General features: G+C 40.1%; 1 long non-coding RNA gene across 1 annotated transcript; it reads left to right on the top strand.

The window, feature by feature from the left end:
- Positions 1-12,636: 12,636 nt before the first annotated feature.
- On the top strand, positions 12,637-13,142 carry LOC128786691 (uncharacterized). The gene is made up of 3 exons (XR_008430438.1): positions 12,637-12,707; positions 12,916-12,987; positions 13,068-13,142. It is a non-coding gene; the product is annotated as an uncharacterized LOC128786691 (long non-coding RNA).
- Positions 13,143-15,482: the final 2,340 nt, after the last annotated feature.

Raw genomic sequence — 15,482 nt, 5'->3', positions numbered from 1 at the left:
TAATGTCACTTATTGTATACCATTTCATTTTTTGTGGATTTTTTAATCTCTTTAATGCTTCTTCCTCCTTGAATGCTTTTATACTGCTTCTTGATTTTTTAAATTTTAATAATCGACTTCCATTGTTAGTGAATATCCCACCAGGTTTCAAATATCCATATAATACCCTCTTTCGCACATGTAGTTCTTTTCCTTCTGTTTATTGACCTTTCCAGATCTCTCTTTGGACTTTGTAAACTATGCAATTATTTCTTTTTGACCATATTCAACTACCTATGTTCACTCTTCCATGAACAGATATAATCTACTTTGATATTGTGTTATTATTAAACATTCCTCCCTCATGATCATTTATCTATTGCAACATGTCATGTGACTTTCTTTTCCCCCTTTTCTTTGTGTGTTAGAAGTAGGGATGGCAATTGCATAGTCAGTGTAAATTTTTTCCCTTTGATTTTCAGGATCTTTGCAGTCATGGTAACCTGAAGGTGTTTTTTCTCTAAAATGGACTCCATGTAGTCACTGTGTTGTGTTTCTGAACACCTGTCTATAGTTGAGGATCTTGAAAATGTAATTTTATTTTATCTTCTCAGTCATCTATCTATTATCACAGTTTATTCAGTCCTTCCACCTACATTTTTTGTTTTGTTTTTTATGTAAAAAGAATATAGGAAAAATAACACTTGAAAACCTTTACTATTATAATTCATTGGCCTCACAATTTGGCATATTCTTGATACTTTAGAAGGAATCTGTCAAATCTATTATGATGGATGAATAGCAGTTTCCACTGTGTTCACCTTTGGCTCTTATTCAGCCTCAAATAAACTCCTGCTCCTCTTTCCTTTTTCATCTATCTTGGTCTCATTTTTCAAACTGTTTCTCCAGCTGTAGCTGTCTCACATCATCCTTTTCTATGCTTTTGCAATACTAGCTGTTATTTTCTACCTCTACTTATTATTTTTCTTTTTATATTTTATCTGCAAACTCATCATTTATACTATATGTGTTATATCCAGCATCTAATCTTTTTCTGAGTACTTTTTTCCTCAATTTTCTGTGTTCTTGGAGATGTTCCATAAGCTTCTCAAATATAAGCTCCTTCCATTTACACAGCAGCTCAGTAGCCACCAGGTCTTGACCAAGTTACTGTATGGTGTTACACTGGGGTATCATTTACGATTATCATTCAAGAGAAAAGATGACCTCTTATTTTTTCACCATTAGTGTCTCCCTCATTCTTCAGACTCCCTGTAGCTCTGCATCATTATCAACATATTTTCCTTAGTTTCAACTCTAAAAAAAGAAAAAAAAGTCTAGTTTTTTTCCTCTCAGATACCACAGGATACAGGATATAAGATATGAGAAGAGATATGACAAGGAAAAAAAAGATGGTGAGACAAGCAAGGGACAAAAAACCCAAGCAGAATCCATGTCTGCCACAGCACTTGAATAAATAACTAACAGAAATAGACTATCTGATGGAGTTCTGTGTCATTAATTGCCAGTTTCCTATTTTGGGTATGAACAAGATTCACAAGGAAAGTGGATGAAAAATTATAAATAAACTATTTAAGACTTCAATCAGATTAAGATTACCTCAGCTGATTTGTATTTTCATCTAGCTTTAATTTACTTGGGTCTATGTTAATTTACATTGTCTGAGAAACTTGTGTATTCCTGGTTATGGCATTAATTTAAATAGGGCACATACCATGTCAGATAGGGAAGCCAAGAATTTTAAATGCATGACAGGGTATCCTGAAATATTTAGAGTTGCCAGTGAGTAGTTATCATCACTTTCAAAATCTCAGATAACAGATATTGAGTCTGTTTTCATTTTCTTATGAAGATTTTTTTTGAGAAATATTACCAAAAAATTTATATAATTGTAGTTTACACTAAAATTCAACTTATGTGAAAAGTTAGGAAAATGCTGTAATAAAATAATATTCTGGAAAAAAATTTATGGTTTTTTTTGTGAGTTTGGGGAGGGGTGTTTAGTTGGTTTTGACTTTATTTATTTTGTAGTTTGGTTTGGTTTTCAGCTAGGAATCAAAAAGCCAACCAAAAATTCCACAATGCTTCACAGAATTTTCTCTTTCTGGTATCACATCACAATGATACATCCCTAACAGTAGCTTTGTGTTGCCCTTCATTTTGTACTGAATTTTGAGTTACATTCTTGGAGACACTTAAAGTACTTACAGAAATATCAATATAAATAATGTCAACACATCAGTTTATCTTTAATAAGCCTAGGTGCATCTTCACTGTCTCTAAAAAAAAACCAAAAACTGCCAAGCTTTTTTCACAACATTCAGTTCAGCTCGTCTTAAGCTACAGTGGAAGGACAGATGTGCTGTGGTAAGAACTGATTTGAAACTGACAGCTGGAGCTGGTCAGTCTCCCAGGGACTGAGACTGTAAGAAACACAGTGCAGAAGCACCTACATGGCTTTGCAAGCGCCAGCCTGTGCCTTACATGTCTTGTGCTAAGCCAGAGCTAAGGAAGTGCTACTGAACCGTGCTGACTCTGTTTTGTCTCTGTACTTCTTGCCTTGATGTGCCCTGTAGTATCTATATTTTTGGGGGCATCAGAGGTTCGGGTTGTGGATAGTCAAAAAAACAGGAAAGACCAAAGCAGGGGTTTTGAATCTCCCCAAAGTGCAGAAACAGCGCAAGAAAGTTCTGACATTGGTTTAGCTTGTTTCCTTGCAGACAATGGAGGAACTTTGCTTCAATTCATTTGGAGTCAATATTATTCTGCTGTTCATGGCTCCAGTTTCTGCATTAAATTAGACTTATGTTGTCGTTAAATAAAAGAAGAGCCAAGCTGATCCATCCTTCTGCAAGTGAAGGAAAAGCTCTTTGTATCTCTCTATCTTTCTGACCTTCATTTGTTTCCACTATCTTCTGCCTAGCCTCAGTCTCCTACAGTTTAAGAAAGGAGTTAACAATCTTTAAGGGTTATGTTCAACCTTTCAAAAGATTGGTTTTTCTACCTCAGATTATCTCTCAAAATACCTTGTTAAGGACTCTCTTTTCCTATATGTTTGATATTTAGTGAAAGTGTGGCCCTAAATGAGAAGATACAAGTAAACTCACAGTAACAGCCAAAGGAATAGCAAAAGATATCTATTTATAACAACTTTGCTACATATTTTTAGGTGGACTTTTACTTATTACCAAAAGACATTATAAGGTACATCTTAAAACAAAGCTACTTATTAATAAAATTTAAATATTAATCCCCTAAATAATTAAGAAAAAAAAATCATTATTTTACAAGTTTCTCTTTTAAGGGTAAGTAATGACTGGAAGTGTCACTGGCTGATTGTTAAATCAGAGGTGACAGAAATTCAGGCAATGTTTTGGTTTTTTCTAGCAAATCTCTTCAATAAATACTGGTAGATCAACCAGAAGAATTTCTTTTCATAAAGAGATTTGCATATTTTTCTGCAGAGTGACTATAAAATAGGCATAAATTTTCATGAACTAAGTGTTATTTCTAAATTATTTTGCAGATGCTTCCTGATTTTCCTATATGTATGCTGAAAAAAACCATGTTTCCTTTCAGAACAGGAAAAAGATGCAAGAGTTAGGACAGTACATAGAGATTTGGTGTTTTACTAGTTTTGCATGAATGGGAGGAGTTTGACTTGTCAGAATGGATTGATTCAAAGCTACACAGAGATGTAAGGTTTGATGTCCCTAAAGAGCCTTTCTTTTGCTTTATTCCATGTTTTTTACAGTACAAGCCAGAGAAAATTTGCAATGATACTTTTTGACATGATGATGTTTTTGATGATATTTCATTGATGATGTTGCAATGATACTTTATGGCATTGTAATGATATTGCAACCTGATTGCTGGCAAAACTCTCATATCTCAGTTAGAAAAGGACTTGCCACATGCACTTTTCATTCTAACTAGAAGTCTGAATCTAGTTCATCAACACCTTTCTATTGCACCTTACAGTCTCTATGAAGAATTAGCAGACATTCTGCATGTAAGAGTGCAGAAAATAAAAGCCAAAGCTGTTATTAGATGTTTGACTGCTCTTTCCAGTGGTAGCTGCTATTCTCGCAATAATTCTATTAGAACTCTAAACTTTTGCTGAATGTATGATGATTAAAATGGTAAACACATGATCTTCCTACCAGTACTGATTTTGCCTCCTAATTTTCAATACGAACATTTTTTTTGCCACTGAAAGCACTCCAGTTATGCTGCACAACAGGATAAAGAACATATTTCTGTTTCTGCAAGAAGCTGCTTGCATTGTGTTCTGACCTCTCTAACTTTTCCAGGTCTACATAATGTTTTATACAAACTGTTCGTGGATTAAATGCAAAAAAAAAAAAAAAAAAAACCAAACAAACAAAAAAAAAAAACCAGAAAAAACAAAACAAAACAAAACAAAAAAACCACAAATGAAAGGGACATAAATGAAGAACAAATTAGAAGCAATCAAGATATGCCTGCAATTCATTGCCCCTCAGTAGGTGGGGACATAATCTATCCTTAATGTACTGCAGTTAGCACCAAAACATAGGTGGAAACAATGCTCTAGGACCTTTTTTCAGTCTTTTAGATTCCTGAGGAGACCTTCATGAGTCTTCAGGCAATTTTTTTTTAATTTAATCAAAATTGCTATTATTAACATCTAAAATTGCACCACAAGCATTTCCATGAATTTAAGAATCACAGAATCACAAAATGTTTGAGGTTGAAAGAGACCTCTGGGAATCAACTTGTCCAACTCTTAAATCCCCCAATCAAGCAGGCTCACCTGGGGAGGAGATGGTGGACCATGTCCAGATGGCTTTTGAATATCTCCAACATCAACATGCAGTTCAAACTTTGGAATAGTTCTCAGCAAAATTATAGAAACACAGTTGGAGCTGGAGGAGGGAGATATTGCTGTTAAGATCACACAGAGTATCATGACAGTAAACTGCATTTGTAACTGTGCTTTTGTTGCCCATGCCTTAAAAGGGAAGCAGTGACAATGTTTTAAAATGGCATAATACAAGGGCTTTCATATCATCTGACTTTGGGCACCCCTAACTAAAAAGCTGAGTTCTTTCCCTAGTGTTTTGCAATTCATTAGAGATACTTACTATACTATTAAGGACTTTACACATAATCTTCTTTGGATTAACCTCTAAAGGGTCTTCCTCTCTCGAGTTACTTGTAGAGGGAACCTAGGGAGCATAAGCATCTACCTTAGCTTGGTAGTTATGATATCTCCTAGTCTAGCCCAGAGATACTATACAAGAAAACAAAATGCTGGATATCATGTCTGCAGTGCCTCACTAGATCAGCTAAGAAACACATTATTCATCTCTGTTCAGCTAGCTCTTAGTATTCAGAATTAAAACGGTCTAAACTGCCTTGGGTAACATGAATAAAACAGAAAAAACCTACAACTGTCATAATATATATCTGAATGTGACAATCTGTATTAATTAAAAAGGTCTGTGTTTCATGCTTATATTAACAACCTATTTTAAATCCCTTACCACTACAATAAACTCCATCAGAAACAACAGTAGCACTCTCAGCTGCAAATTCAAGAAAAATATTTTCATAAACTTTATACATATACCTTGTGGTTATTGTATAAGTTATTTGAAGTAGCAGATTAATCTCTGTGATTCTAAACACACCTAAGAAAGCTGTCAATGTACGTATCTTATATTTCTTAAATCTTAAGATATCACAGTGATTGCACAAGCTTTTCTCTTTAACCCATATAGATTTCAAAGACCACAAACCAGATCTGTTTTCTTGTTAGTAGCTAATGAGTAGGTCTGCTCAGATGTCATGATTTAACCCAGGCCAGCAGCCAAGCCCCACACAACCACTTGCTCACTGCCCTACCAGTAGGAATTGGGAGAGAATTGGAAGGGTAAAAGATAGAGAACTCATGGGTTGAGATTAAGACACACAAGCAAAGAAAAACAAGGAATGAATTCACTGCTTCCCATGGGCAAGCAGGTGTTCAGCCATCTCTAAGAGAGCAGGGTGCCATCACATGTAAGGGTAACTTGGGCAGACAAACACCATCCCACCAAATATCTACCTCTTCCTCCTTCTTCCCCCCACTTTATATTCTGAGCATGATGCCACAGGGTGTGGGAATGTCCCTTTAGTCAGCTGGGGTCAACTGTCCTGGCTGTGTCTCCTCCCAACCTCCCATGCACCCTTAAATTCCTCACCAGTGTGACCATATGAAAAGCAGAAAAGGCCTTGGCTCTGTGCAATCCCTGCTCAGCAATAACAAGAACATCTCTACGTTATCAACTCTCTTCAGCACAAATCCAAAACAGCCCCATACCAGTCACTGGGAGGAAAATTGACTCTAGTCTGGCCAAAACCAGCACACTGAGCTCAGGATGTTTTAGGATGATAGGTTTGAATTAAACTTATCAAAATCACTTGGACCAAAAATTGACAATATGAAGGCATCTCCAGTTCAAAAATTCACATTAGAAAGGGCTGATGTTTTACGGGTAGGTAAGAATAGGATTGAAACTTGAAGGTATTGTGATTCATCACCAGCTTTCTGCAGTAAGTAGAAAGACTCAATTTTTGTGTATTGCTGGTTTTACTCAATAAAATTTACATTTTACTTTACAGGGCAGTTCATGTTGTTCAGTCAGAGTGGCAGCAGGTATTCCAGAAAGTGTTCTGTTTACCAGCACAACTACCCTGGCATTATTTTCTTTTCATGTAACAAAATCTAGGGGTTTTGCCTTGAAATAACAGAGCAATCGTATTGAATTGGTTCTCCAATTTTGTATTGCAATGTGGTTAAATCAACCCTTGGACTGTCCCAGATACACAGTTCTAAGCCCCTTTTGTGTTTCTCATTTGTTCCTATGAAACAACCTTTTGCATGGATATAAACAGACACCCTGAAAATGTCCATCCCTCTGCTCATCTTCACTAGGACAGCTGTGAGGCATGTTACGTGCGACGCACTCTTCCCCTCTTCTTGCACAAAGTTGTCAGTGTAAATATTTTAAGGTCAATATTTTTACTTACATTTGAGTGAACTTACTTATTTCTTTAAATATTACCTAATACATGTATTTACATCCAGTAAAATATTTATATGTGAATTTTATGCTGTGTAAATGTACAGTGAGAGCTAATTTGTCAGCTTAAATTAAATCTATTCTCTCTGACTTCCATAATCCTCTCCTATTTTTTCTTGCTCTTTCCATTTGCTTAAGTCTATGCTTTGCCCTTCACTACTTTGAACCTTCCTGAATTAGACCGCTCACTTTTCTCTCACTTTTTTTGGACTTGACACTCACAAACTTTCATATCTGCTTCTTAATGCTCCCTCATCACCCTGTGTGTAAAACAAATTGAGTTCTATGTGGCAGAGCATAGTAAGGGCACAAACTCTAAGAGTATAATTTAAAAAAGGTCAGAGCAGTATTGCTGAAAACTATGCTTGAACAGCTCAAAACTACTGTTCTCATTAACAGGATGATTTTCTGATCCAACAGAGAAAACATCAGTGGATCTTTGCAATCAACGATGCAGAATCATGAGGAGGAAAATTCTACAGAAAGAGCAAGATGTTGAAATGTGTTCTAGAGCTGTATCAGTGTTCTGCTCTGACAGAACCTAAGAACCTAATTTAGTAGAAGTTTTGACATAGACTTTAACAGGAAAAGTCCTCGACTCATTGAGAAAACTAATGTCTATTTTTTGTGTGTTTGTGCGTGTTTTTGTGACAAGCCCATGAAAACATATTACCTGCTGTCTGGCAGTGGCATATATACATACATATATATATATATATATATAACCTTTAGATGTATATACTTTTTTTTTTTACTTTTAGATATATATATGCATATATATATATATATACAGTTAAAATAGCTTGCAATGTCTTGCATCCATTACTTTGTTTTTAAGTTTCAGTAAGATTGTAGCTGAACATGAGGAAAACATACACGTCTAAATTCTTATACCTTATCCTAAAAGCACAACATGACAGTTAGAAGGCAGACTGCCTGTGGTTAAATTAGAGATGGCATGTGAATGCACTCAGTTATTAAGACACCAAATTTAAGGAGGTTTTATTTTAAATTCCTAAATTCTTCACCAAAATAAGCAGGCATCCATCCTAACCCTGCAGCTTCAACAAAAAAAACCAAAGCAAAGTAAAACTGTGGTGTCTCTTTCTTGACCTCAAGACTGGATATTTGATATTCCAATGTTGCTAAGATGTAACAACACACACAGGCTAATGGCACCTGGTCTGCTATGCTTCCTGAAGCAGCATAGTTTAAGGATTAAAGGTAAAGTTTTGATAGATGATTTTGGGGTATTGCATTTAAGTGTCTGGTTTTGTTGATTTTGTTTGTTCACTTCTTTGGTTAAGCTAGTGTAAGGAAACTGGTAAAATATACTTCTGTGTATCACAAAGAAATTAGAGTTGTTGCTATTGGGATTTTTCACTCCATATTCACTTCTCTGGAATACTAAAACATGATTATGTACTAACTGTTAAACTATCCAAGCAGATGTTTAAATCCATGCTATGAATTTTTTAATCTGACTTAGATAATGGCTAGAATATTTGCTGAAACCAAAGGACAAAAGCTTATTTTAACATCTTATTTAGTTCTGTGATTGATGACCTCCTGACTACTAAATCAAGCATAAATCTCTCATTGACTGCAACAAAGACAGTATTTTATCCTGTTTATATCACTACAATACAGCAACATATACTCTTTTTTTTTGTCAGTTGTTTTTATACAATTTCATTCTTCACATGTCCGAACTGAACTCCTGTATAAGGTGACACAAACTGTTTACTCCCCTGGAAACTTTCATCATGTCATGCATATTAAATCCAGTGATACCATTACATGATCCTACACATACAACTGCTTCCTAAACAGATGTGAATGAAAAACAAGGTAGAAAATTTTGCAGGATCTCAAGCAGCCCACAGGGAGCTGCAGCAGAAGCCAACCAGATAGGCAGGCAAAGGCCTCAAAAACACTTTTCATCTCCAACCCCTGCTGTGTCATCCTTCCTTAGAAATTTCAATTATTCCATTCTGTCCTGTCCTATATCAAAAGCCTGTCTATCAGGTAAAAATAATTTAGCAAGTATTTCAATATTCAGAAAAATTAACATATGAGGTAGAGGTGAGGTGGAGCAGACACTAAGAAGGGCTGGTGCCCAAGGGCCCATGCAGAGAGAATCACTGCTGCTGTGGCATCTCTTTCCTTTCAAGTTCTGCAGGGCCAGGCAGCTTCCCAGCCTTGACATTTGTTTTCTTTTTCTCATCTACATCTCTTCCTGAATTCTTATCTTTCATGTCTGCAGACACTAACTAGGACATCTGACTGGTAAGGGAAGAAAAACCTTAGCCAGATATGCCTACCCCCTACATAACGGCATTAAATAGTGTTCCTTTGGAGCTGATTTTGAAATATCTTTAAAAAATCTTTGAAATATCTCACAGAGAAAGAAAAAAGATATGATATGATTTCAAATAACCACCATCATCTTCATTTTGGATTTATTTTTTATTGAGTTGCTCCTAAAAACCTTGAAATAATTAAAGGTTGTTATTGTCAGTTATAGGAAGAACGGATAAATACACAGAACAGTGTAATGGAACTTCATTACTTACTCAATTGAAGCAGCTCAAAACTGTACTGCATTGGAGATATTAAAAATGTCCATTTCAAGTAAAGTAACTTTTAAATATCAGGATTTCATGTGTGTGTGTCTGTGTCTGTGTCTGTGTGTGTGTAATCCTCATTTCTAGTTTGTATTGGCATCTTTGATAAGAAATAATACTTTCAGTAAAGCATGTCTCCAATCATCATTACACTGAAGAGAAAGGTAGAAGTGGTGCAAATGAAATTGGATTTTGGCTTTAAGGAGAAACTCCCATTAAGTTCCATAAATGTGGTGCACTACAAAAACTTGTCATATCTTTAAAAAAACAATGAAGTCTTTCTTCTCTTTAATGTCACGATCTCTATCAAATATGGTTTTTCTAGAAGTACCTATTTTTCAGTTTCATTCCTGTACAACTTGAGGAACAGTATTGCTAGATCCAAAACCAGCAGTTCCCACTTGGCCATAGGTGAGCTGGGAGCTGGGGGAGGGAGGGGAATAAAAGCTGAATACTTTCTGCTTAATACAGGATTCAGAAAATAAAATTATATGTACAGTTGAGCTTGCTACATGTTATTTATCAAATACATGCTTCATTGAATCTTTGTCATTTTTCATTGACTAATTTATTCAACAAATACTATTTATGATAGTCAACCAATTCTGCAGAAGTCAAAATACTATTTGTCAAATAAATAATTTGATAAATAATGACATTCTTCAAATCCCTTAGTTAACTGTATTCATTTGTTTACTTCTTTATTTTCAGCTAGCTTCAACCTCTGCCATGGAATAAAGCTGTCTAAATACAAATTGCTGATGCACATTAAATGCTAACATAGAGCAGAGATAGTCCTTATTTTCCATCAGTCAATTCTTCTTAAAAAAATTGTTAAAGAACAAGTTCTAATTGTTCTTTCCTTCATTTGTTCTATAATACTTTCTTTGTTTGTTTCCCCTGGTCCTTCTTTCTGGCTTATCATATAATTTTCTAGATGATAATGGTCTTTTTTATATCATTTATATCCAGGAGGTGACTCAATACCATTTTTGAGAAATGTTTTTCAATTTTTGGCTATCTCAAAAGATTTAATTACAATTTAAATCCTCAGATATGAGTTCATAAAACCAGAATTCTGTGAATGTAGTTATGCACTAGAAAATTATCTAAGCTCTGCTTCAGTCATTTCTGTGACGAAAAAACAGAGAATTCGCAGTGCAGGAACAAATGAGACTATTTTGCAGTTAGGGAAATATTACTATAGACAACTAGGAAGAAACCTTATCCATGAGCAGGATGCTGAGCAAGTGAAACCAGGATTTTTATCAATAGTAATGTCTTCCTCCTTTTCTGTATGCCCAGTACAAGATAACTGGAGCTACATTTGTAGAATTAGTAACTATTCATGACTACATCCAATGCAAACAGAGCCAATTTCTAACACATGCCATACTGCAGATTTATTAACCTCGCAGGGAAAAGAAAGATTAAAACCCAAGGAAAAAGCCTTCAGTGCTCAGCAACACAAAACTAGTTTTCTCAAACTAAGCATGCAAGGAGGACTTTCCAGACTCCTTTGTTGGCAGCTGCACGCAAGCCTGGCTCCCATCGCAGGGGTGAGTAGTGTGTCCCTGCTGACCCCACAGGCTGAGCCCTGGTTTCTGGGATTCATTCATGGGAAATGGAACTATGTTGCTCTAAGGTTCTCCGATGAGAAAGAACAAAGCTACATGACACAAGAAACCCCATGAGCCATCCAAACACATGAGGCAAATGCTGAAGGAAATGCTGCAGGGAGGACATGGTAGGTGCATTTCCCCCAGTCTTCCCCTGGGACTCAGCAGCTGGGGGCTTTCCCTGCACATCTGGACACGCCGTGCCTGGCACAGCGGGAAGGGATCCATGGCAGCCTGGCTGCCCTGCTGCTGCTTTCACGCCCTGCAGGGCTGTTTCCCAGCCTGGCCTGGCTGCCGCTTTCCCCAGCCTCTGAAAGAAGGCATTTGGCATCAGCTGACAGGGAGCACCAATTGCACCATGAGCCATGCGCACCCTGAGTTCCCCTGAAATTTCCCAGTCTCCGAGCACATCTGGGGGGGCAGCTGTTCACAGCGGGAAGACCCTAGGGAGACACCTCAAAGCCCGTCTGATTTCCTGAAGCCTATCCATGACTTTGACAAGCCTCCTGATGATGTCACCTCCCCAATGGGGAGCAGCCCCACCTGATCCAGCTGTCCCTTTTCCCTTCTCCAGAGACAGACTGAGAGGCTGTGCTGAAGGCTGAGTTTCCCAGAGGAAGCAGTAGCTCATTGGCAGCCTCTGCTGCAGGAAGGGAGGTGATGCCAGGCACAGTCACAGGAGGCAATTGCTGTGCCTCTGGGCCTGAGCCCTGCTGAGGCTAGAGCTGCCCTCTCTGCTGCTAGGCAGTGAGGGCATACAGCATTACCTGAGCCCCTTACAGTGTTCAGTTCCCCATAGAAGGGGATCCCAGCACACCATGGAACATTTCCCATCTGTGCTCCTTTCTAGATTGGGACTGTGACTTGCATCATTTGGAAAGACTGGCAAACCATGGTTTAAGGGTCTTGGAGCTTGGTGAAGGTAGGTTATCAGCAACTCTTTCCTAACAGAGTAATCATTGTCGAGAGTAATATTCATGTGTGATTTCCTTCAAGATCCTCTGAAGATTGATGCGTTCTGGAAATCTTGGCCTCAAAATTTCTACTCTTGTGCCCAACAGTGATCCCACGGGATCTCTGTCAGCGGGAGGAAGGAGCATTTAGCTGTCCATCTTCCTCCCATGTGCAATGCCAGCGTGTCCTTCTGTGTGCTCTGTGCAGCCACAGAGAAGAGCAGAGAGGGAAGGGGCCGGGCCCAGGGCTGTGCCCCGGGGCTGAGCATTGCGCGCAGCCTGAGGATCTCCTACAGCGCCACGGGAGCTGTTCTGTCCTGCCTTTCTTTGCAGCTGAACCTGTTGGTGAAGGTGGTGCCGCTTCCCAACCCATACCCATTACTGAGCCTCTGGGAGATGGTGAGTGTAGGTCAAGGCCTTTCCCCCTGGGAGAGCTGCCAGCTCAGAGCCCAAAGCTCGGCCAGGGGGGCATCGCTGCAGGTGCCAGGACAGAACCATGCACGTGTGTGCCCTTGCCCTGCGCCATCCCCTCAGCGCTCCTGCGGCCCAGTGCTGCCCATGCAGATCTGCAGAGATGACAGAAGCTTCTGTGGCTGTTGAGTTACAGGTGTGTCTGCAGGGAGGACTTTTCAGGCTCCTTTGCTAGTTAATGCACGCAAGCCCAGCTCCCATCACAGGGGTGAGTAGTGTGTCCCTGCTGACCCCACAGCCCCAGTTTTGTGGGATCCATTCATGGGAAATGGAAATATTTCTCTTAAGGTCCCCTGAGAAGGAAGAACAAACCTATAGGACGTAGTAAGTCCCTGGAGGAATCCAAACATCTGGAACAAATCCTGAGTGATGTGGAGAGATGTCGTGGTGGGTGCATTTCCCCCAGCCTTCCCCTGGGACTCAGCAGCCGGGGGCTTTCCCTGCACATCTGGACACACCGTGCCCGGCTCAGCGGGAAGGGATCCATGGCAGCCTCGCTGCCCCGCTGCTGATTTCATGCCCTGCAGGGCTGTTTCCCAGCCTGGCCTGGCTGCCACTTCTCCCCAGCCTCAACAGGAAGACATTTGGCATCAGCTGACAGGGAGCACCAACTGCACCATGGGCCTGAGATCACCTGCAATTTTCCGGTGTCTGGGTAGATGCAGAGAGGCAGCTGATTGTAGGAGGGAGAGCCCTGGAGCAGGTCCAAAACCTTATTTCCTTGTCTTTATCTACCTTTTTGACAAGTACTGCTTGGAGCAGAACAGCACAGCACAGAGGAATGATGGCATGGAGGCTCAGGGATTTGGGTACTGAGCAGTCCTGTGCCAAGGGGCTGCAAGGTGCCTGCAGGCCCCAGCTCTGGGGGAAACAGAGACCAAGGATGTCCTGGCCATATCCACCATGCTGCCAGCTCAGCAGTGGAGCACAGCATAGGCTCATGCTCCCCATTGCTCCCACAGATGCAGCCGGCACCTCAACACATGCTGGCGAGATCTGGAAAAGCATGAGAAGAGTTTTCTGCTGGGGAACACCTTGTTTGGTTAAGTTGATGGCCACTGTGGCTAGTGCAGCACTTTGCCTGATGATGTGCTCTGCTGGAATCTGGTATTGCTGGAAGAGAAAATGGTGAGTGTTTTGCTGATGTCGACTTCAAACAGCTTCATTTAAAGGATGCTCAGGAAACATTCCCAGTGAGGCTGCAGTGGAATTGAGGCCAGTCCATGGTTGTCCAAAGATCTCTGCTGAGGATTCTGCTGCTGCCCAGTGCTTTCATTGGCCTCTTAATTGCTGGGCCTGTCCTGGGGGGCCCACTAGGGCTGCAGCCAGTACTGGCTCCCACTGAGGCTGTCTGGCCAAGAGCAGCCCCAGGGGAACAGGGCACGGGCAAAGCAAGGTGGGGAGGAGAAAGAGCGGGGACGAGATTGCCCTCGAAAGGCAGACGCGCTCTGGGGCCCGCTCCTGGCCAGGGAGCCTGCCCAGAGCCATTCCCTGCTTGCCAGGGCATTGAGGGGCAGCTGTCCAGCTGGGCCAAGGTGTGCCAGCAGCTCCAGCCAGGCTGGGGAGCCTTGCCAGCTCTGGGCCCTGCTGTGGAGGAGGGTCCCAGTGTGCCACTGGCAGCTAGGGGCCTCAGCCACTCCTCTCTCCACAGGCACCACCTTGAAGAACAGCTGAAAGCTAGTGGCTGGTCCCGAGACCTCTACAGCTGGACGAGCACCAGCAGCAGCTTTGATTCTTATTAGTTTTCATTTGCACCTCCAAGCTCTGTGCTGCTTTGAGGCCACAGCCCAGCCCTCCATCCAGGCCATAAGGTAAAAGCCCAAGGAAATGATTTGGAAGTGCTCAACTGAACCTTTACTGAGATCTTCCCAAATCAGCTCTTCTGTTGCCATAAAGAGATGGAGCTGTCACCCCTGTGTCTGGGTGGTACCACCAGCAAAGCCCAGCTGGCACCAGCACTGGCTGAGCTCCACGCCCAGGAGGAGCCATGGATGCCCACGGTGAGGGCAGGCAGGAGCCAGGCAGGGGCTGCTGTGAGCAGCGGCAGGGCCCCGAGGGGCTGGGGGAGCCCATGGGGCAGGCAGCAGCCTGGGGCTCCTGAGAGAAAGCAACCCCATTTTATCTTTGCTTTTCATTTTTAGAAATTAGACATTTTTAGAAAAAATTCAAAATATATTTTCTGTCAAGAGACATTCCCAAATAGTTCTACCCAATTATTATAGTAGATAAGGATTTTTCAAAGTAGTTATGACATTCTGAAATAGCAAACCCATTATTTCTTTGCTTTTCATTTTTAGAAATTAGACATTTTTAGAAAAATTTAGAAATATGTTTTGCATAAAGAAAACCCCAAATATTTCTTTCAGATTAATAAAGTAGTAAAGGATTTTTCAAAGTAGTTTTAGAATCCTGAAAAAGCAAACCTAATTGTGTCTTTGATTTTCACTTTTATAAATATTTAAAAATATTTTTTGGAGAGAGAAATCCCCAAATGCTTCTTCCTTTTTTCCACAATACCTCTGTATTTTTGAAAGTAGTTTTGCAGTTCTGGAAAATTTTTTCCACCTATACAATAAAAATTAAAATTGCAGTTAATTGGTAATCTTTACTCTGGGAAGAACTAAGGCACCCTAAGACACCCAGCCTGCTGCAGAGGCTCTTTCCCCACGGAAGCTTTGTACCTAGCCACAACTAAATTACGTA

The sequence above is a fragment of the Vidua chalybeata genome, chromosome 4 (assembly GCF_026979565.1).
Source record: "Vidua chalybeata isolate OUT-0048 chromosome 4, bVidCha1 merged haplotype, whole genome shotgun sequence".
Lineage (NCBI taxonomy): Eukaryota > Metazoa > Chordata > Aves > Passeriformes > Viduidae > Vidua > Vidua chalybeata.
This window is presented reverse-complemented; position numbering and strand designations above follow the sequence as displayed.